The sequence below is a fragment of the Haemaphysalis longicornis genome, unplaced genomic scaffold, assembly GCF_048455015.1.
Source record: "Haemaphysalis longicornis isolate Haplotype H1 unplaced genomic scaffold, Haemaphysalis longicornis Haplotype H1 scaffold_4, whole genome shotgun sequence".
Taxonomy (NCBI): domain Eukaryota; kingdom Metazoa; phylum Arthropoda; class Arachnida; order Ixodida; family Ixodidae; genus Haemaphysalis; species Haemaphysalis longicornis.
The window spans coordinates 108004055-108025516 of record NW_027526361.1 but is presented as its reverse complement, the minus strand read 5'-3'; the positions used below and the strand labels follow the sequence as shown (position 1 = coordinate 108025516).

The window sequence follows — 21462 nt, the reverse complement described above, 5'->3', positions numbered from 1 at the left end:
CGCTGTTTTATGCTTGGCGTTAGGATGAGGCGCTGTTTTATACCAAATCACCCAGGATTGAACTAACAGGACGGACGCTACTTGCAATTGATTTATTTAGGGTATGTCCATCATGTATGAGAGAAGCAATAACAAAAGGCCACAAGCATTCGACCAGAGCACACACAAAAATAACTTATCTAAGACACATTCCTTGGAGTAGATTGATAAAGAGGGGTCTCACCCACACATATTGTTCTCCTTTATTTGATACAAACTTAATGTGCCATTACACCACAGCTTCCTTCCGCTATTTTTGTTTATCAATTTGGGTACACAATTGCCGTAAATCGGCCCCCGCCTACTGCAGGATCTTTGTCAATAAAGTCTTTTCCAATCCAAAATCCACAATTACAACCTCTGCAATGAAACAGCCTGGGTAATTTTCTACCGAAAGTGTGCATTTTCAAATGGTCCCTAATACTTCAGGTCATTTGGCTGATGTAAACTTGTCAAGTCAAGGGTGTCTTATCCCACACTTAACAAGGAGCTTAGCATGCTTCTTACGACAAACTGTGTGCTGAAGAATGGCACATGCCCACTCAAGGATTGGCAAGGGCAGGGTATTATTAGTGCACACGCACTAGGGAGGCTGACCACGAGATATTCATGCACGTGTCTGGTGCCTCAATAGCCGAACCCCTCCGACGGAAATGCTTGAGTTTGTGCAAAGCATTTCCAAATTGGCCATTTAAAGAAAAAAAAAACCAAAGGAAGAGCAACTTATGCTGCGTCTCATTCACACGCTAAAGACAAGCGGGTTCCATCTGGGCCCACTTAGTAAGGGCTGTAGCTGCACAGGATACACAGAGAACGACAGTAAGGAGAGCAGGGTAGAGCATATATACAGTAGGCGCTCATTAAGACAAACTCGAGGAAACCGTAAAAATATGTATTACCAGAAATTTGTTTTAAGCTGAGGTTTTTGCGTTGTGGATGTTACAAGCAAGCAAAAGTGTTGTTCATCCTATTCATGGAGTTCGTCTTAACTGGAGTAGAGGCGTGAAGGTTTGGGAAAAGAGAGCTGAGCACAACCAGTGGTCAATTTACTAAGACAGCAAAGAGGACAGCCGCCGACTGTGAGAAGCGGGGAGCTCAAGCTTAGTTTTCTTACAATATATATATATATCCGGGTTCCGGCCTTTGCGGCTTTATTGCCTCGTATTCGTGCAGTGCATTGGCTCTGCAAGCTAAATAGACTCACGGGTGGACAGGCAAAGTATTTCAACTGATATCAATGCTCAGTGTCACACTCGTCAGTCTGAACAAAAAACAAGTGCTACTACTCACACACTGAAGTCAAACGACTGCCAAATTCTTTTTTTCTATAATGGAGGGTATGTAATTCACAGAAAAAGCATGCTGTGCGCGCTGCTTCAGATTGGGGAAAAAAAAACTTCCACTTCCTCCAAAGAAATTAGGTTTACTATTCCTGCGATACACCTTTTTGCCGGGGTGTACAAATATCAAATTTTGTACCGCAAATCACACACGAATAGAAAAAGTGACTGCAGATGGAATAAAATATGTTCGACTGAATATCATTGCTTTAGCGTGTTTACAGCTTTGAAAGCAGAGCTCAAAGAGAGCGAAAAGATAAATTGGTTAATGACAACCTGACATGTAGAGTTTGTGCACTGATTTAGAAATGGTACAAAAAAAAGGTGAATAAGAGACTGGAGCAGTGAAAAAAAGTTTGGCACACATTTTCTTGGAGACATGTGGGTTCTTCAACGTGCTCTGAATAGAAGTATATTTGACAGGCTGCAGCCCCTCCAGTCATTGAAATAAGGCCCCTGCTATGCATGCCTACTAGGACCAGTATGCTACCGAGGCATAGCCAACAAGTAATAACTCAATTTCTCGTTCATGCCATCCCATTGGCCGGACACTTCTTTCCGGCTTATTAACTTTGCACAGGTAACATTCCACTTCAGTTACTGTACAGCAAAGTTACCACTCTGGCTTTGCTCAAGGTGTTGCTTGCATTAGGCTTTCTTGCAAGGCTTAGTCGTCGTGCAGAAAAGCCGACCCACACAGGCGTTCGTTGTGGTGAAGCTTGAAGGATTGCATGTTGTATGGCAGAGCAAACTTTTATAGCTCTGTTCGTAAATTTTGAATAGAAGAAGCGTACAGCATAAATCTGCCATTTGCTCTCTATTGTAGCAAAATAGCGTTAACTGAGGTATACATGCGTGGCACCTGTGATATCCAGCCAGACGTCACATTTGCAAGCTGGCTTTGCTGACTAAATGTGGCCCTGCCTGAGGCATAATCAAAATAGGGAAAACACAACATAATTTACGCTAGGTCACTCACTTTAGAGGTGCTGTTAGAAGTTTCTAGGCTATTGCATTCATGTGTTCCAGGGTATCGCATTTTCTCACTACTTACATTTTGAAAGCTCGGTCCATATAAGTTTGGATAACACATTTGCCTTAATCGTGGGTCTCTATTTTGCGATCTTCTGAAAAACGTCTTCAGGATCTGCCATGTGTTCTATAGCTTGATACAACTTAAGGAGCTGTGCATTCTGTACGAAACCTTAGCAGGTTATTGATGCAAGCGCAAATTACCAAAAGCACTTTTTGTTCTGTTTTAAATTACGTTTCTGTTAACAAGAAATAGATCCAGTTTAAATTAAAACCATTATGTACTACCCACTGTAACCGCCCAGCGGCTAGGATGTTTCACTGCCATGATCGAAGATGTGGGTTCAATCCCAGCCATGGCAGCCATTTTTCTGGTAGAGGCAAAAAAGAAAACCTGTGTGTAGAGATTTTGCTGCACATTTCAAGGTCTCCAAATAGTCAAAATTGATCCATAGCCCCCAATATGGTGTGCTTCGAGGTGCATGTGCAGCTTCGGCATACAAGTTGAACAAAGCCTCTCTCCCCCACCCCCCCCCTCCCACACACACAAAAGGGGTATAAGTTTCAGCTGTCGGGGTTGCTCAATTACATAGACCAATATAGGACCTTTACTTTCAGATTTTATAATATTAAGACTCAAAAATTTAGTGCTGCTTTGACAGGCCAGTGTTATTTTATTGCAGCCTTTCAGAATTTGGGGTATTGTTTTCAACAGTGAGCAAACCATGGTGTACACTAGATATTGCCTTTTCAGACGAAAATAGCAGACAGGTAGGCAACGCTCTTTGTAGCAGTGCAAAGTTGTGCCACCTCTGTAAACATTTCGGTTGAGTTGCTGTCCCAGTCATGTTACGAATGGGAGCTCCTTCAATTTGTAATACTTCCATGGAGGCCTTTCCGGCCAGCTAGTGTACACAGACCAACAAACAGTTCTTCAGTGAAAATTTTCTGTATGCACTTAGTGAAAAATAAAGTAGGTTTGATGGCTTGCTTTGCTGCCATATTTTTATTTTAATCTGTTAGCCAGGACCTGGCGATGAAGGTTACTCGTAGGACTGACACTTGGACAAGTAGATACAAACTATATTGAAAAGGTGCAACACTAGAAAAGGAATCGCACTTGTAAATAAATTTTATTTACACAAATGCACTGTACACGCCATTTGTGTGGTTACAATGAGGTGTACAAAACAAAACTATAGGCACCAGAAAGAATAGCAATGGCCATGAGAGGTAAACACGTACCTATTCAAAATTATATCCTGGCATGCTGCAACTACACTTCATCAACAATACACATATAATCCATGTGGATTATGTGCATGGTCAGGTGAAGAGGATGAATGAAAGGATCTTTCCTTCTGCGCTGTTATTTTACTGCGCTGCGGCTAAAACCAGGCTGGCTTCATAGATAGCAACCTTCCCATGGCAGCCGGCGACAATGAGGGCCAGCGTGCTGAAAATTGCTGGGTAGGGACGGCGCACTCCATCAGGTGGTGCTAAATAATCTCCAACCTCACCAGCTTCACTTTGCTCACAGAGTGACTGTTGGCACGAAATGCAGTGGCTGTACCAATAACAACCGACCATTCTAGTTAGTATGTATATCACCGGTCAGCACCTAGAATACAAGGGCTCGTCCAGACCTGACTCTCACCAATGGAAAAGTCAACGTATACAACTAAACCACACGGGTACCACACTTTCTGGCTCGACTACCATTATTAATTTTTGAGCATTCCCATTCATTCAAACATTCATAACCTTTACTAACCTTGGCTCTACATGGAGAAGCTTTCTTTTGGCGTGACGGTCATTTGCGCACATGCGAAATTTGACAGGAAATGCTTGAGTTTGTGCAAAGCATTTCCAAATTGCCCATTTAAAGCAGGGAAATGCCGTCATTCTTGCGCGGGAGCATAACAATTTTCCAGCTGCAGGAGCACTAGTTGATGCAAACTTCTTCAGGGGCTGCGGCTCTTTCACATAAACTGTGCCACTCGTGTAGCACTGTCCTCAAGGTGGCTCGCCAGCCCTACAAATGGCAAAGTTGGGTATACGAGAGTTGGCCCTGGTCAGGGCCGGCAATGAGAATCGTACACATAGTTATCTTCATGATATCTTTTTGAGCCACGCCCGTATACCAAAGCGATAAGAACCAAACAAAAAGAAAATGCTTTTGCCATGCCGCTGCTGGCCTTGCTCAGCTGCATGCAACAGTAAACCATCTGGTTGACTCAAAGTGCAACGCAAGAAAATTGCACAGGATCTCATCATATTCTAACAGGATGAGAGCGCGAGAGCGTCTTTTATGGCTCGGTTTGTTGTCTAGCGTTCCGCCAATGCCGCCTACAGCCTACAATCCTGACAGTGCACTCGGTGCAGCCACTCATTACAGAATCACTATCCATGCTGCTGCGGCACTGCCTCGACTGAAGCAGAGGGCCAACACAGACTGCGGGAGCAATTTATTTGAATGCACATTTATTTTTGTGTTGCACGTCTTACGGAGCGTGTTGCAAGGAAATCGGAATTGACCAAGCGCCAGATGTTTCTTTTTCTGCAGCAGTACATGCAACAGTGCACACCAAGTGCTTCTTGTTTATTTCTTTCTGGTCCACGCCATGGAACAAACATCCATGGAGTGCCATGGATGTGCGCACCATTCTGTGATGTGGAATGTTAGGAATGCATTAGGAAATTGTCAGCTGTTGTGGACTCTTTTTCAGACAATATCCGAATGTGCATTCTGTGGACACCGACCGGGTGCAGGCGTTTCGCAACATAGCAAGTACTATTTTCGCATTTAGAAAGCGATTAACTGAAGCACACTGTCGAGACCACAGGTGTACTTGGCGCAGTGTCAATGAGCCTATAATAAGTGCAACAAACTGAGGAGGAGGCGAAATACCATTGACAACAGGCTGGACAAATAGCTCACAATGCTTCAATGGGGATCACAAGCAGCACAAGCTGGTGCACTGGCATAGGAAAGAACTAAAAAAGGCCATAAAAAAGGCCAAACAAGAAGAAAAAAAAAACATTTGGCATCGGCGAGCATGGGAGGTCACTGTATATAAAGTCGGTCGGGGCAAAACTGTTTTTCATAAACCCCCTCTCAAGTTTTTTTAAACTCATTCCTCACTCCGCCGCTGTCATTAAAACAGTTGCACAAGGTGTGCATTTCTAGAGCAGCCGTTTTTCTTATGAAGGCAAACAAAATTGCCTTCGTGCGCAAAGTCTTAGACAACATTAATGCACCAACTGGTTTAAGCCGACAGTCTGCAACTACGGTATGCATTACAGCTCAAATACGGCTTCTGTGCATTAACCTACAAATTTTAACTGCTGTACGGAAAAGAAAGCAAGCTTCATTAAATATATGTGCTGACAGCAATGTAAACTTAAAATTCCTTATAACAGAGCTAGAAATTCTTTCAGAGCTAAAATGATAAAATTCAGTGCTGAATGATGCAAGGCACCACTAAGTACTGTCATATGTACACGCAAAGAAAAAAGTTTAGCAGTGTCAGTAACTCTTCGTAAAACTTTTCTTTGTGCCCTCTGGCAGGGCATGAGCAACAAAATGTCACTGAATTGCTCCACAACAATCGCTTTCTTCTTGTTGCTCTGCAAGTGCCATGGCTCCAGTCCACCGCTCAAACAGATGAGATACACTGCCCCGCTGACCACGAACAGAAGTTCTTGTCTCGCTCCAGGGACACAACACCAGTGGTACCAATCTGCACCAAGTTTGTCGCTACTTGGCTTGTGGTTCCCTGCTGGCAAAAGAAAAAAAAAATGTGCAGTGAGAGTTAGACAAGGGATTGCAGGGGGAAAAAAAATCAATTTCTCCTTTTAAAGGATTGCAGGGCACACTGCGATTTCACGTATGCATTAAACACGCATGCACTCCTTAATGGAGGCTTCATGTCAATGAGGCATGGGTGACATAACATTGCCCCTTTGAAAGGGAGGTGTGTTCTCTTCATCTTGCTGGATGGCATGGCCAGCGTGACAAGGATGGCAAGACCGAGGGAAGGAATGATGATGTGGAACAGAAATAGCGGCATTCTACTTGTTCGTAACTGTCGCACATAAGAAGCTGCACCACTTCATGACTTTCTTACATTAGTGAGGTCCACATCTTCTTGTAAGCACAATCGTGATCCCGCCCATTGTTCTCCACCCTCTCCTTAGCGGGGTGCGGCTCCTCCCCCGAGTCAGTGGCGGCTTTGACGGTGTGTAGTGATGCAGGTAGTACGGATAAATTTTAGCCCAAGCTTGGTAGGTGCCCTACCTTATCGAATCGCATCTGTTATTTTGTCAAACTGTGGAGTCAATGGGCATGGAACAAAAAAGTGACGTGCAAGACAGAAAAAAAGAGTGCAACAACGTTAGACCACACAGAAAACACAGTGCAGTAGAAACAAAGGACAAGGTGAGGCTGGGGCAAGAGCTAACTTTCGACAAATGCTTTAGTGCAGGACCTGCGCTTATAAACACATCTGGCTCATAATAGGAGAGAAAGGAAGGAAAACATCAAAACGAACAACGAAAGATGAGACAAAAACCACCACGCGCCGCCTACGCCAAGAAATAAATCTCTAGCTTTCATAAAGCCATAGATGGTCTATTGATGCGTTGATCACCGGAACATGCCATCTCAGCTGCTTCCACAAGTTCTTTCGTCAGTCCAGACTGGTGGTAATGCAAAGCAATCATCTCGTCGTGCAGGGGATAACACGGGTATCCCGATACACACATTTTACAATGGGCAGCCCGCTGGCCGTCAGTGGCAACGCTGCTTACTCTATTCTTGTACTCATTAATGGACATTCAAATATCTGCTTGTTTGGCCAGTATAGTCGCTGCCACATGAGAGTGAAATTTTGTAGACAGCATGATGCCCACAGCGTACCAGCTTAGAGCAGACCGGTTTCTGCGCACGCGTTAGGCAGGTTAACCTGCACAAGCCCAAAAGCCTGTTCGGGGCTGTGAAGAAGACATTGATCCCACTAACGGCCACCTGGCTGCCCATTGTAAAATGTGTGCATCGGGAAACCTTTGTTATCCCATGTACGACCAGACAATTGTTTTACATTACCACTGCTCTGGGCTGACAAGAAACTTGTGGAAGCAAGTGAGATAGCATGTTCTGGTGATCAGTGTGTCCGTAGACTGTCTGTGGCTTTATCAAAGCCAGAGCTTGATTTCCTGGTGTAGGCGGCATGTGGCGGGTTTCGTCTCATTTTTTGTTGTTTATTTATTTTTTTATTTTCTCCTCTTACGAGCCAGATGTTTTTATATGTGCTGGCCCTGCAATAAAGCATTTGTTGAAACCTTGCAGTTGTCCCGTCCTCAACTTATGCTGTTTTTACTGTGCTATGTTTCTCGTGAGAGTATGAACCAACACGCCCAAACATTTTCCCTTCTGTTAGACCGCATCCAGGGCATAACAAAAGTTTACAGAGCGAAATAATGTTAAGTGAGCAAAGGAGCTTTTCTAGGCACATAAGAAGCACCCCGCTAAGGAGAGGGTGGAGAACAATTGGCGGGATCACGACTGTGCTTACAAGAAGATGTGGACCTCACTAATGTAAGAAAGTCATGAAGTGGTGCAGCTTCTTATGCCCAGGGGCGTCAAGTATGCTAGGTACAGCAGTTGCTGCAAGAACCAATGGAGAGTGCAGTTACTGCACAGAGACGGCAGTAAGAGGAGGAGGCTAGGGTATATATAATCAGGATCCAGCTTACATGGCCTTATCGTCTGGTGGTAGGGCAGTGTATCGCCTTCATCACCTTCCGATAGTTTCAGGGAGAGAGGCCATGTAATTCAGCTGATATTAGTGCTCATTATCACGCCTTTAGAACTCCGCAGAGTAAAAAATGCCAAGGTCATCATGAAGTGTTGAACCCAGAATAGTGGCTCAACTAGTTGCACAAAACAAAATAAGTAACAGTCACTAAGCAGTGCTTAGTGACTGTTCGAGCGCTACCACATCGATTCACATTAGGTAAACAAATTTTTCTCATCCGGCATGCATTGCATTCTGTAAGCATATATGCTAGTGCATGTATATATGTGTGCCAGCGTATGTTGTATACATCTGCACTAGTGGCATAGGCAAGATGCATAAATTTGTGTATAGCTTCCTAGCCAATGCATTTGGCTTTGGCAACTACAACACCACCCGAAGGTAAGATTAGCCAGATGAAATTGTGGTGGAGGAACTCCTGACGTTTGTACTGTGGATACAAAAAAATTTTGATATAGTCAGGTACACATCACATTTTCTGATAAAATGTGGCACTCCCCAGCATTCAGCTGAGCGACAGTGGGGTGCTGGTACTGGATGGATTGCATGGACATTGGAACGTAACGAAACCCTGCAGTGCATGAGTATGGCATTCCAGGTTACTCCATGTGAAGTAATACGAGATAGCTTAAGCAAAAAGCACCATATTCGTTTGGTCGTGGAAGTCAACCAATGCAGTGAGCAAGGTGCTCACTGCATGTTCCAAAACATGCAAACGTCTATTGCAATCTCGTCCTGTCTATTATGTTCGGCTATTACGCACGCTTTCAGTGTTTAATGAACTTCTTATTTTCGCTACACACGCTCATTGAACGTCCGCACCACAACCAGCTGCGCCACCGATGCAGTGAGCAATTTTTGCGAGTGTCGCCCTCGCCTTACCGCGGTCCAATAGGATCATACGTTAACACAAATTTACTCGTACATTTTAACCCCATAAAAATCAGATTTAATCAAATTTAAATGTTTAGAGAATAATATTCGATCACTGACTGATTTGCACAATCGTTACTCGCAAGACATCCAATCGTCATCGCATCGTCACTGCAAGATCTTGATCCGAATATCGGCACATCGTAACGGTCATTCTACGTAGTTTTTAACGAAATCGATGCCACAAGGCAAGTTACACTGACTGAAAATCATGCCTGAACATCCAAGGAGTACTATAAAAACAACGGCGCAACCGCAAACAGTAGGGCTCTTTGATTTCCAGTCTCGGACTCGCCGCGGACTCCCCGAGAAGCAGTCCGGCATTCGATTTTCCCATGTATCCCTATGACTTCGGGGAATCCTCGGACTACCCACGGTGAGTCCGAGACTGTAAATCGAAGAGCCCCAATGAAGCAACCAAGTTACGGCCACGGGACGTGCGACAACGCCGGTAAGCAGTTCGGCCTCTTCCACTGGCTATTAGTACTTTACACAGGTTAACTGTACAGAACCGCTAGGCTCCGAAGCTTTTCCGGCTTCGGGTGCATCACGTAAGTTCAAAAACATCGTAATATAGACCGTAACTAATGAATAAGCGGTATTTGAGTTCGATAACTCAGTTGCCGTAAGCATACATAGGCGCCGCCATCTTGAATGTTTGTTTACATCAATGTTAGCAGACCAGCATCGACATTTCGCTAAATTTAGCGGCCACTTACAATCATTGCGATCCGAGTACTCCTTAAGCTTCAAAAGAAAGCAAATATGAAATGGTAATAGAGAAAGCCAAAATAGCATGGTATTAATCCACAAAAACGCGAAATCCGCTGTAGCAAATCATGGTGCACTTGTAGAATGTGCTTGTAGCAGTTGCTTCAGCATGGTAGATTGTTAAGTGTTGGTGACAACATATTGTTATTTAGGTACGCTGTCTTTCGGTGGGTAAGCGCGCTTTTTTCCGTCATGCCGCTGCTGCTGACTGTGTGGCTTGCTGCTAGTTTTCTTTCAAGAAAGCCCCGCATTTATACGTTCCTTTCTGTGTGACCAGCCATTGGTAACAGACACGTTTTCACTGTCTTTTTCATGTGGTGCAAGCTATGTTCCATCAGGTGTATGTGACACCTGAGGTAAGCTTCCACAAATTTCTGCATTCTCCAAACGGATGAAATAGAACAAGCTATGAATCTGACAAAAAAAAAAAAAAAAAAAAAAACAAGAAAAGCGGTGGGCAACCAAGAATTGCTTGTTTTTTTCTTTTCTTTTGGTTCAGAAACAGCGATTTCTTGTGTATGGTTGGAGCATTGTTGGAAAAATACACTGGCACATTGGAGTCCAGCCTGATGATACCTTTGCCCTCTGTGCACATAAAGCTGAAGTATCATTCGAAAACTCAGAATGCAAAATAAATGTGCTGAATACTGTCGGCAGACCAAGTGTGTTTTGTTCTTCAATTGCAGTGAGCTGTTTACGGTGTGTGATTTTGAGATTATTGGCAGCAGCATATCTGCATTGGGTGCGCTATAAGTAAACATGATACAAAACTAAGATACTGCAAACTTTTCTGAACACTGCGCTAGGAATAATCATCAAAGGAAAAAAAGACGGCTCAAGAATACGATACTCCCTAATGCAAAATTGGAGCGCAGTGCGAACTGCAGTCTTCTCGGTGACAGCGTGTAGCTGCTGTGTCTCAGGAAGTGATCGTGTCATCAGTGAACACGCGACACAGACGCTACTCTGGCGTTTTCTCACAGCGCCTCGGTGCCACTGAGCATGTCTCGCGTGGCCTCTGCGTACTGCCCTCCTTTCACACTTTCATTTTACTTTCCTCCTCCGCCTTCCTGCTTGCTCTATCTCATTTATCTCCAGTGCCCTCTTCTTCGTTCAGTTACAACAAAGTCGACGGCCACACGAAACCACAGGAGTCAAGCGGGCACTTAAAGCCAACTGCATTCAAAATTTCGACCTCTTGAAAACACCATTTCCGTATAGTCTGCTGAAAAAGAAAGCAAGATGCAAAATACAACGGCTGAAATACGCGTGTGGACGCCGCAAGCGGTGAGCAAAAACCGGCGATTTTGAAACCGAAATCGAGGAGAGCGCGGCCATTAAAATGACATTGCAGCCATCCAGCGAGCGGCCGGACGGCGTGCGGGGCAGCAAACGGGTGAAGTGTTCGCAGCAGAGCTTGACCGGTTCTCTAGCTGCATGGCTGGCCAGAGGAAGAAGCCACCGTCAGCTGGAGCGTCACAGGCGTGTCATGGCTGTTTACGCAATCTGCCAGCAGGTGTAGCGTGGTCTGCGGTGGAGCTTTTGTAAACGCTTCTGACTGATTAACGAGGCAGTTCACGGGGCTACCACTCGTGTCCCAGCTGATGTGGGGGTACTTACTAGACATTAAAATAAATTTGGTCGAGGTGAAATTTGAGTGCAGTTGGCCTCTTAAGAGGTGCGCTCTAAAAAAGAAATGGCAAGCAGATTGCCTTAGCAAGCTGCGTTGCAAAGAAATTATTTCTGTAGCTGAACAGTTCTGAAATTTGGTTGGTTCTGAAGTTTGTCCAATCTATCCAGTCAGGAAGAGTATGATATACAGCTGTATAACTCTAGCCCTTTTTCATTTTTAAAAAGTGTTTTTCCTCACATTTCTTTTTTGCTGCTGCAGCAGCGCTGGGAGCATGAGCATGCAAGAAAGAATGTAAAAAGTGGTATGGTCACGACACCTTTCACTTGCATTACAAATTTCCTGATCCACTTTACTCGAAGTAGTAGAATAATTAAGTGAAGCATCAGTTTTACAGTTAAAAAATGGGTAAAAGAAGGAAGTCCACCACGGGTATAAACATTTAAAAAAATGAGATGTCTATTTATATGTTGCATTAGCTGGCGCAGAATCTAGCAGTACACCCGATGTCGAACCACATTCCATACCGAGACACGGTGCTAGTAACTCCAATACCTTCGACAAACATCACGTAAACTGATAGGTTCGCCTGGTGCACTGTCGAGACACGAGTCATGAGGTCCCCAGACAGCTCTGATGAATACCACGCAATCTGATGGCTTCAGCTGGGAGGCTATGGAGCCCTGCAGTGTTGTGGAGCCACCAAGGACTTGCTTTCGTTTTGTATGTTATTTCTCCTTGTAAGCCATGCTCCATGTGTACCCAGGGAATATAGTGGCTCTTCACTGCTTATAGCACTAAATATTTATCCTCGTGGAGAAGATAAGGTTTGCAGCTCATTAATACAGAAATAAAAGTTGGCTCTGCCATATGACATGCAAACTTCCAAGCTTCACTGCATGGCATTTTCTTTAGTGTTAGCTTTCTTGGCACGACGCCGAAGCCAGGCAAGATAGCCTCCCACAAAAGCCTTGCAATAGAGTGGAACTCTGGCAGCCAATGTTGGCTGAGGTGCAACGCTACCTGGGCAAAATTTATAAACTGGAAAGAAGTTTCCCATCAATATGGTGGTATGAGTGAGAAATCAAGGTTTATTACTTCCTGGAAATGCTTGCATTAAAGTAAAGGTCATACCAACCACTAACGTACCTAACCTCCTTTCAATGCCTGGAGCAAGCCACTCAAATGCAGTCGACTCTTGATCATCACCTAATTGGAATTTTCGGGTAATTTGAAGCAATGCTCTGGTCCCACCAATGTTACATTCAATTCAGTAGAAGAAATTGCTTGGTAATTTAAAGCTGAAACCCAATTTTTCTATTAATTGAAAGTTATTTCGAATAAAAAGCATCAAGGTGAACATCACATCTTGATAAAATTGGAAATTTTAAAGCGTCAACACACCGCCGTGTCCTACAATGTTGGCACCATCACAACCGAGGCAGCGCATAGCTGATAAAGCAGCCGGTCACTTTAGACTTGTGCCAGTGTAAGCATCTCTCTTTTGAGGCCCTCAACCTTCTTTGTTGCGCACAGCTCCGTGCAAGAGTTTGCAAGGTGAAAGCTTCAGGCTTCGATTTTCACCACAAGTCTGAACTATCACGGCAAGCTGTGTCACATTCGAATAGGCAACAAAACAAAACCAAAAAGAGAAGATTGTTGCGGACCAATGGCAATGCGCTATTGTGCCTTCTGTTTTTTTGTTGCGGACTTTGTACTAATGGTAGCCAACTGTATAATTTCTCTGGTCACAACATGTTGAGGAAACCGCATTTTCCACGGCAGGGTGTGCCAAATTTCATTCCGCTGCCTTGCCATACTGTCTTAATCTTTTAAGGACCAGCCGCGGTGGCTCAGTGGCTAAGGTGTTGCGCTGCTGAGCACGAGGTCACGGGTTCGATTCCTGGCCGCGGCGGCCGCTTTTCTGATGGAGGCGAAAAGCAAAAACGCCCGTGTACGAGATTTTGGCGCACGTTAAAGATCCCGAGATGGTCAAAATTAATCCGGAGCCCTCCACTACGGCGCGCCTCATCGCCTGCGTTGTGTCGGCGCGTTAAACCCTACAATCAATCAATCAATTAATCTTTTAAGGGGCAACCACACGCAGCGACAGCGAGAAGCGACGTGAAAACTGTAACTCAATGGGTGCACCAAACAGATAGCACGAGTGACAGCAACAAGTGAAAAAAATGATCAAACTGCCGCCAATGCCCTCCGTCGTCGTCGTTCGTCGCTGCTGCTCACTTGTGGGCTACTTCTGTCCAGCAAAAAACAAGCGGCGGCAGCAGCCCGTCGCCTTCTGCTGTCGACTCCCTTAGCAACCTGGTTATAAACATTTTCGCTTGTCATCGTCATCCACACTACCAGTTTGCTGTACCCATTGAGTTACGTTTTGCCGTCGCTGCATGTGGTTGCCTTTTACTTGCCATTTTTTGTACCATTTTCCTATCGATACATAAATATTCTAACGCCTCAGGTCCTGACGACGGCCTAAGTTATCTTTTTTGTCACTTTGTTTCAAAAACTCTATAAACAATGAAAAAGATATCTGTATTCGAATATATTTTATTCATTCAATCCAGTCAGTTTTTGCTATTTGTATTTTATGCACAGTTCGAAATTTCCTGTTTGCACATCTCTAGTTAATATGTTATGCAAGATTAAATGAATGAACAAGCTGACCAATTGTTCAAACTTTGAAACCACCAGTTGACCAGTTGAAAAAACGAATGTACACAGAGAACGAAATCTCACTGGTAATAATCGTGTGTAGAAACCAGGGTCGGAGCAAAAAAAGAAATGCCAAAAGCAGATATCTAACGCACAGTAAATGCCCACAACGAAGTAACTTGTGATGCTTCCATGTGAAGGAAGAGAAAGAGCAGGCTCAGAGGAGGTTGGTACTGGACAACTTCTTCTGAGCCTGCTCTTTCTCCTCCTTCACATGGAAGCATCACAAGTTTCTCCGTTGTGGGCATCAATTTCCTCACTACCTGTGATTTTGTACCCCTTCTCTCTCTTCTACCGTCTTATCTTTTCTTCATATGCTGCATGGCCAAAATATGAAGTAAAAAAAAAAAGAGGTTAGCAGAGGGTGGTACATGAAAATTCTAGTTGAAGGCTGTAGGATAAAGCGAACAGCAATAGGGATCCTGCGGTTATTGCCATTTTAACCTCTCATCACGGCAAACAAAAAGTCAGAAAAAGCAGATGGTGAATGGCTTCAGCATATTAAGTTTCAGATGTCGTTATACAGTGGCACAATAGGGTGGACGGCAGTGCCACTGACGTGTCTGAATGATTGGACAATCTAAAAAATCAGTCTGTGACTGTGTACAGGTGCCGTCATAAGTAATTGGAGCACAGGAGCTGTGACCGAACTGTATCGGAGCGCCGTGTAGCTGCACCGGCGGTAAATGAAAGCACGAGAACACGCATGCGCGCCTGCCGACGGCGATGGCCCATCTATACCTCTCAAACCCCTTTTTAAATTTGGCTTCGAGCATTGCTCGCAGCACAGTGCCGCTCTCGGCGACGGCACTGATAGCAGAGACGATTCTGGCAGCGTCTCTGGGGCACTTCCAGCTGCTGGAGAAGCGGCGCGCTGTCTAGGGAATTTGTAGTGAGTTTTCCGTTCAAATATTTTTACGTGTGTACGCTATCAGCGCCATCGCCGAGACCAGTATGCTGCGAACAATGCTTGAAGCCAGGTTAAAAGAGTGGTTTGAGAAGTACAGATGGGCTATCGCCGTCGGCAGGCGCGCATGCGTGTTCTCGTGCTTTCATTTACCGCCGGTGCAGCTACACGGCGCTCCGATACAATTCGGCCGCAGCTCCCGTGCTCCACTTATGACGGCACCTGTACGTAAAGATCGAAGTCAAACATTGCTTTCAGAATTAATTTTTCATCAATGAATTTGGCATGACCTACTCGTTCGAAAGCACCTTTTGTCGCATGAAAGCTTGCTCACACCTATGACAATGCCACCAAGGAACAAGAGGCCTGAAGAAGACACCACTCAGTGGAGGAGGGGTGTGAGAGAAGAAAACCCAGGAGCAACAAATGGATATGGACAAAGCAAGATAGCAGCAATCGGAAATGCAGCAGGCAGGCCTTAGTTCTTGTTCTACAGTGTACACAAATAGGCTCAGGACGATGACTATAGCATGAGCAATGCGAGAAAAATTCTCGTCTAGTGATGTGGGACCGGCCAAGAAGTGCCCCGTGTTAGCGAAAAGTAGCGATTGCTACCTATTCTTTGATTACCTACGAGACTCCTGGAATTTCGAAACCACACTTACATTGCTTGAGAAAATTTCTGCTGAAGTGCAATTACGTTAGTAAATTGCAATCTTTAGCAATTCAATAACATATAAAACGACCATGCTCAGCAACCCTTGTAGTGCGATTATAGCAATTGAAAAAGAGAAGCAGCTGCATTACGTACACTCAACACCAACTGTCGGGAATCAAACGTGAGTGTGTTAAGTGGGCCCACTACATGCTACACAGTATTTGTTCATTGAAAGCATCAAGTATTTCTATTGCGCTTTCCCTCCAACAGAATAAGTCATGACATGCATTCCGTGAAATAAATTCCATCTTCCAACTCCTGCATACAAACGCTGAAAATTCTCCATTCTGTTTTTAAAAAAAATTAGAACAGAAATTGTGAGGACAGGTGCAAATTGTATCGACACACACACATACACACACTACACACGCACGCACGCGCGCCACAAATATATGTGGCTCCTCAACAGAAATACTATACTTGCACTGCACTGTCTACGAAAAACAGGATCGGGAGCGCAGATTCGGCGAAACACTTACATCCGCAATGACAACAGTGGCACCCTGTATGCCAAGGCATGGACAAGCAGTCTCTGGAGGTAGGTCTGGCTCTTAGAAACGGAGCAGGTCACCGATCAGCGACTCGTACACATGCTGGGACTGTGGTGGAAATTTATCAGCCCCTGTAACGAAAGCGCAGTGAGCGGCGTCTCGATGACACATGATACGAAATAAATATCTCCGAAACTTGCTTGCTTTACATTTGTGCATGCAATCTAAAACCCCTGTTCTGCTTACTACGGCTGTTAACGTAGTAAGCCTCCATGTAATAACTGTCACTAGTGGTAAGCATAGTGACACCACAGGAGATTCTAGCCAACAGTTACGCATATGAGCCTGTCGTGATGTTTCAGAAAAACATCACGACACTAGCGTGTGTTTCGGGTGTGCTTTCGCAAGAAATGGCACATAGCTTATCCACTTTGAAATTAGCCTACACTGCTACCACGAACACTAAAGGCAACATCACCTTGTGTGTTTTCTTCTCCGTATGAAAAGGGCGATGTGACAAGTCTAAACACTTACCTCCTCACGACCTTGTTGCTACCATCGACGTTGACGGCCACGAAACCGAGCTAGCGAAGTCGCCGACTTTGCGCCATCGAAGCTGAGGCGCAGACTGACGTGAGGCTCGGTAGGACCCTAGGAACTTCAGTTGGAGTAAAAGCTGCGATTCCAAACCACGAAGGCGCACAGGCCGTCCGGCCGTTAAGTCGAAACGGTGCCGGAGAAGCAGGCCCGCACGCTTTCCTCCATGCCCGCAAGAAATGCGCAAAACAATGTTGTCAGCACGGCCAAAGGCCCTCGATTTTTCAGACCAAAGTTGGAGACGTTTTGAGGCAAAAACGACAGCGTTGCCAGCATAGTTTGGTGCGTTTAGGCCGATTTGGCGGCGGTCGCGGGCGGGTTTTAGTCGGACGCCGCGAGACACCATTGCTTTTCACCCCCCACCCCTCGCCGCCGCGTGCTTGCTCGCCAGCGGGCCGGCTTTTGACCCGAAAATGGCGGCGCGGCGCCTTATTGAATATTCCGAAGACGGCGGGGTGACAGCTGTCTGCGTGAATTTGGGCCCTCCCCTACGCGTCTACTAAAGCTAGAGGGGCATTCCGAGAGAGAGTAATACCGAGGTGTTATAAGGCCGAACTTGGCTATTAAACAGCGTCTTGTCTGAGCTCTCAGCTAGGCAGTTCCTGGCGAGACAAGGAGTCTCACCAACACCACCTAGACTTTCAAGGCCTGCGGAGTGCCGCCGTGACGTCACAGGGCAGGGGCGGCCGCGCGCCGCCCGCAGAGCACGGAAGCGGAGGCAATGAACAGGTTTAGTGCCGTGTCACTGCAAAAATTGTGTGGTAGTAGTATTCTGTTTCTGTTCCCGTGCTTGGACATGACCCCATAGTTTGCCGACCATGTAACGCCAAGCTGTGTTGTTTGAGTAAACATATCGGTGGCCACAAAAATCGTTTGCACTGTTGCTCGCGAATACTTTTTTGTCTAACCATTAACCGCACTAACTATATATAAGAAAATAGTAGACTCCTCATTGATTACATTGTGGTGTATACAAGGGATTTAAATGTGCTGCACATGCAACTAACTCTCACGTTTTTCAGCTACAAGCGCAAACGAGGAGAAGTTGGACAGTTTAGAAGTGAAGTTATAAGCATAAAACATTAACACACGAAGCACACGAGCTCGTTTTGGATATTTTTTGGGCAGTAGAATGCAATACATGCTAAAAGACTCAACGTAAAGCTAAATTTGAATTTTACCTGTTCTTATTTTAAATATGTTCTTTTTGTCACGTACCAACAGCATCATTACGAATATTTTGTTGTAACATGCACACCATATTCAACTTCACTGCCATGGGCCAAAAAGCGCTGTGAGAGCGTAATGCAAAGCAAGACCGACAAATAGGATTATTATACGACTAACTGGCTGATCATTCGTGGACACCATTATAATACCCCTGCAATGTTCTATTGTGCACGAAGGTGTCTGCAGCCGATGCCTGTAAAAAGAGTGAGTTGGTACGAAAAATTTTCACCTCAATAACGATTTTAATTTTTTTTTTGAAATCCATTAGAAGCAGTCCTTCACACACTACGCTGAAACTCGAAGGGGTCAGGACTATTTATCGTATTTCGCAGGAAACGATGCGACCATTCGAACTATTGCGCTTATCCTAAATTTGAAGGCATGTTGCTCCACATTCAGATAAAAGTATCACCACAAAATTACTGGAATTTTTTATGGACCAGTTCACGTCAATCCTGAGCCATTTACTTTTTGATACCGCACGTAAAGTATTTATTGGGGAATTAATACGTCTAGATTAGTGAAACATGTGTTATTAGGACTGTCTTTGTGACTTCTCGGCAAGAAACCATTTAGCTATCTTTTAAAAGCATGCAGATCGAACACTACAAATGCATTTATGATGACTTCTAACGGATTTATTGCACTAAAAGAACACCAGTGCTGCTGTGAACAGTGACTCACTTGCTCAGCGTTTGAAGCTTTCTTTCTTTTGTTTTTGCGCTAGCGTCCGCGATCTTGTCATTCAGTCGGCAACAGAAGTTCTTAAGCAGAATGTTTGTACTGCACCACAGCACATGCTTCAGCAGGAGCTCACCCTGGAGTTCAGTGTAGGTGGAAAGTCTTCTCGGCGTATTGCACGTATCCATTTTCGTCGCTACTCGTCCTCTTGAGAAAACCGAAACACCGGCACTTCCACTCTGGTGTGTAATTTCCGCGACACCACGGAACTGACCACTTGCTCGGCATCACAAATATAGTGCGCACCATCCCGGCAGAATGACAAATGACAGGCACGAAAAGAAGCTTCGTCAGGATCATGCGCACAGTACCATGCACGTGGGTGCAGTGAGAAAAAAAAAAGCTGACTGAGAACACAGCAGTTTCAGTTTACATGCGCTGTCGAAAATAGTGCAGGGTAGGTATCATTCAACCTCCGTCAAACTTGCTTGCAAATAAAGGCTGTAACTTATAAACTTTTACGTTATCTTTGTCCACAATTTACCGAACAATCTGTTCTCATTCTACCGCAAAATATACATCGATATTTGTTGTCACTGCGCGAACTGACACAAACACGGGCATGCTGTGTGGCACTACTTGAACCTCTTTGCCCTGAAGGAAACTTGTTGTGAGGGGTGGCTATGAAAATTCTGGGAAGTTGTGGTTAGTGAACCCTGCCGCCCAGCCACTACAAAGGATAAGCCGGGAAGTTATGCTGAGTGGGCGCGCCTTTTCTTTTCGTCCCCTTCTCGTTGGGCTTTTGTGGGCCCAATCGGGAGGCAATTAACGTGTCTCGCGACTATGGCCGTCTTTCTGCTCCTGCACGTACCTACCTGCGCCGGGACGGGGGACAGAGGAAGGGGTGGCAGGGCCCACGGAAAAGCTTGCAGGCGACGCCAGCAGAAAAGTATTTGGGCTTTGCAGGGAAGACGACCATGTGCTTTGCCAAGAAGCCGACTTTTTCAATCAGCCCCCGCCCGCCCCAGCCCGATGACGTAGGCCGCGTCGCGCAAAAGAGAATTTCGGCTTTATAGTCTAGGTGGTGTTGGTCTCACCCGCTGAAGCTAGGTTGGGATTTGTGAGCCCCCTAAGCGAGAGGTAGACCGGAGGATCGCGTCGGAAGTTTAGGGTACAGCTGTGTACTGGGCAACTAGACAGGTCTTGCGGCGGGAACAGAGAGTCCCGGTCGTCGTTTCTCGGGCGGTTTGTGTACGCTCCGAGCATAGCAGAGTTAGACGGCGTTGGAAAGCTCGAGTGACTTGTACGCACTTGGAGCTGGCGTCTAGCTGGAGTTCGAAGTTTCTCCGTTTTTATTACTTATGTACCACGTTATCCTACTGTAAACAGCTGTATATAAACTCTTTGTTTCCCTTCATCAACCACAAACGCCTCGACTTCGTGAATTCGGTCACCATCTCCGAGAACTTCAACACCATCGCCCTGTGAGCCTCCTGCCAAATCAACCGGAGCCCGTGCGATTGGGTTCCTGATCGACACCGGACTTCGGGGAAACGAAAATCATCAATCTTTACTGTGCTTTTGAATGAATGAATGAATTTATTTAGAAGGAAGAGGTCAAATGCCTCGAGTGAGGGAAAGGGGGGAAGGGCAGGGGAAATAAACCAGAGGTGAGACGGGATTCAATCACAACGCGTGTCCACCCCGCACACGGACCACTTGATTTAGGTTTTTTTCACAAGACCTGTACGTCCAGCAAATTTCCACAGGGTCATTAAAGTTTCGTTCACGTCTCTCTAAGGCGTTATCCATTCTTGAAGGAAGGTGACGTTTGGAGGTAGGCACCTACGGCGTTCCTCGGAGAGTCCGGCACAGTCACAGAGAAGTTGGTGTATGGTGGGTCGGTCGGCACTGCACAGGGGGCAGGGAAGGGTAGGAGGGGGAGCAGGTGTGGAGCCATTTGGTCTCTGCCGAAACGTCGGTACCAGGTCTATCGGTCCAGGACGTCAGGAGTGACCGCTGTGCCGGAGCGGGCCTTGTGTAGAAGGACCTGGTGGCATCGCGGGATGTCCTCGGGAACTGGTGGGTCTGGCCTTGGGGTCGTTTCCTTGAGGTGACGGCGTCGCTACATTTTTCGGATACGGCGCTCAACGACTGGGTTGTTGAGGGCAGGTTCGGGAAGCGGGGTGAGCGTTGCATGAGAGTTCTGGGAGGTACGAAGTGACACAGATGTCATGCGATGGGCCGTCTCGTTCCCTGGGTTGGACTGGTGGCAGGGGGTCCATTCTATAAGAATTGGGGTGTCATTTATTTCGGCGAGGTTGTCGATGGTTCGTCTAATCGCATTGGAGATGTAGTCATGAGGATCTGGAGAGTGCATTTGGCTGATTACCTCTGCATTGTCAGTATATATGACGACTTTAGAGAGATTGTGTTTTATCTTGATAGACGGGAGATCCCTCCTTAGCAGGTCGGTGGCTAGTAGAATTGCTTTAAGTTCTACTGTGAGTGGATCGATTTCTGATTCCGTAATTCCGTAGGGAA

At 45.6% G+C, this 21462-nt stretch overlaps 1 long non-coding RNA gene across 1 annotated transcript; it reads right to left on the bottom strand.

The window, feature by feature from the left end:
• Positions 1-3525: 3525 nt before the first annotated feature.
• On the bottom strand, positions 3526-17216 carry LOC144179244 (uncharacterized). Its single transcript, XR_013324187.1, has 3 exons — positions 16945-17216; positions 16399-16541; positions 3526-6193 (listed from the first exon to the last, which is right to left on the bottom strand). It is a non-coding gene; the product is annotated as an uncharacterized LOC144179244 (long non-coding RNA).
• Positions 17217-21462: the final 4246 nt, after the last annotated feature.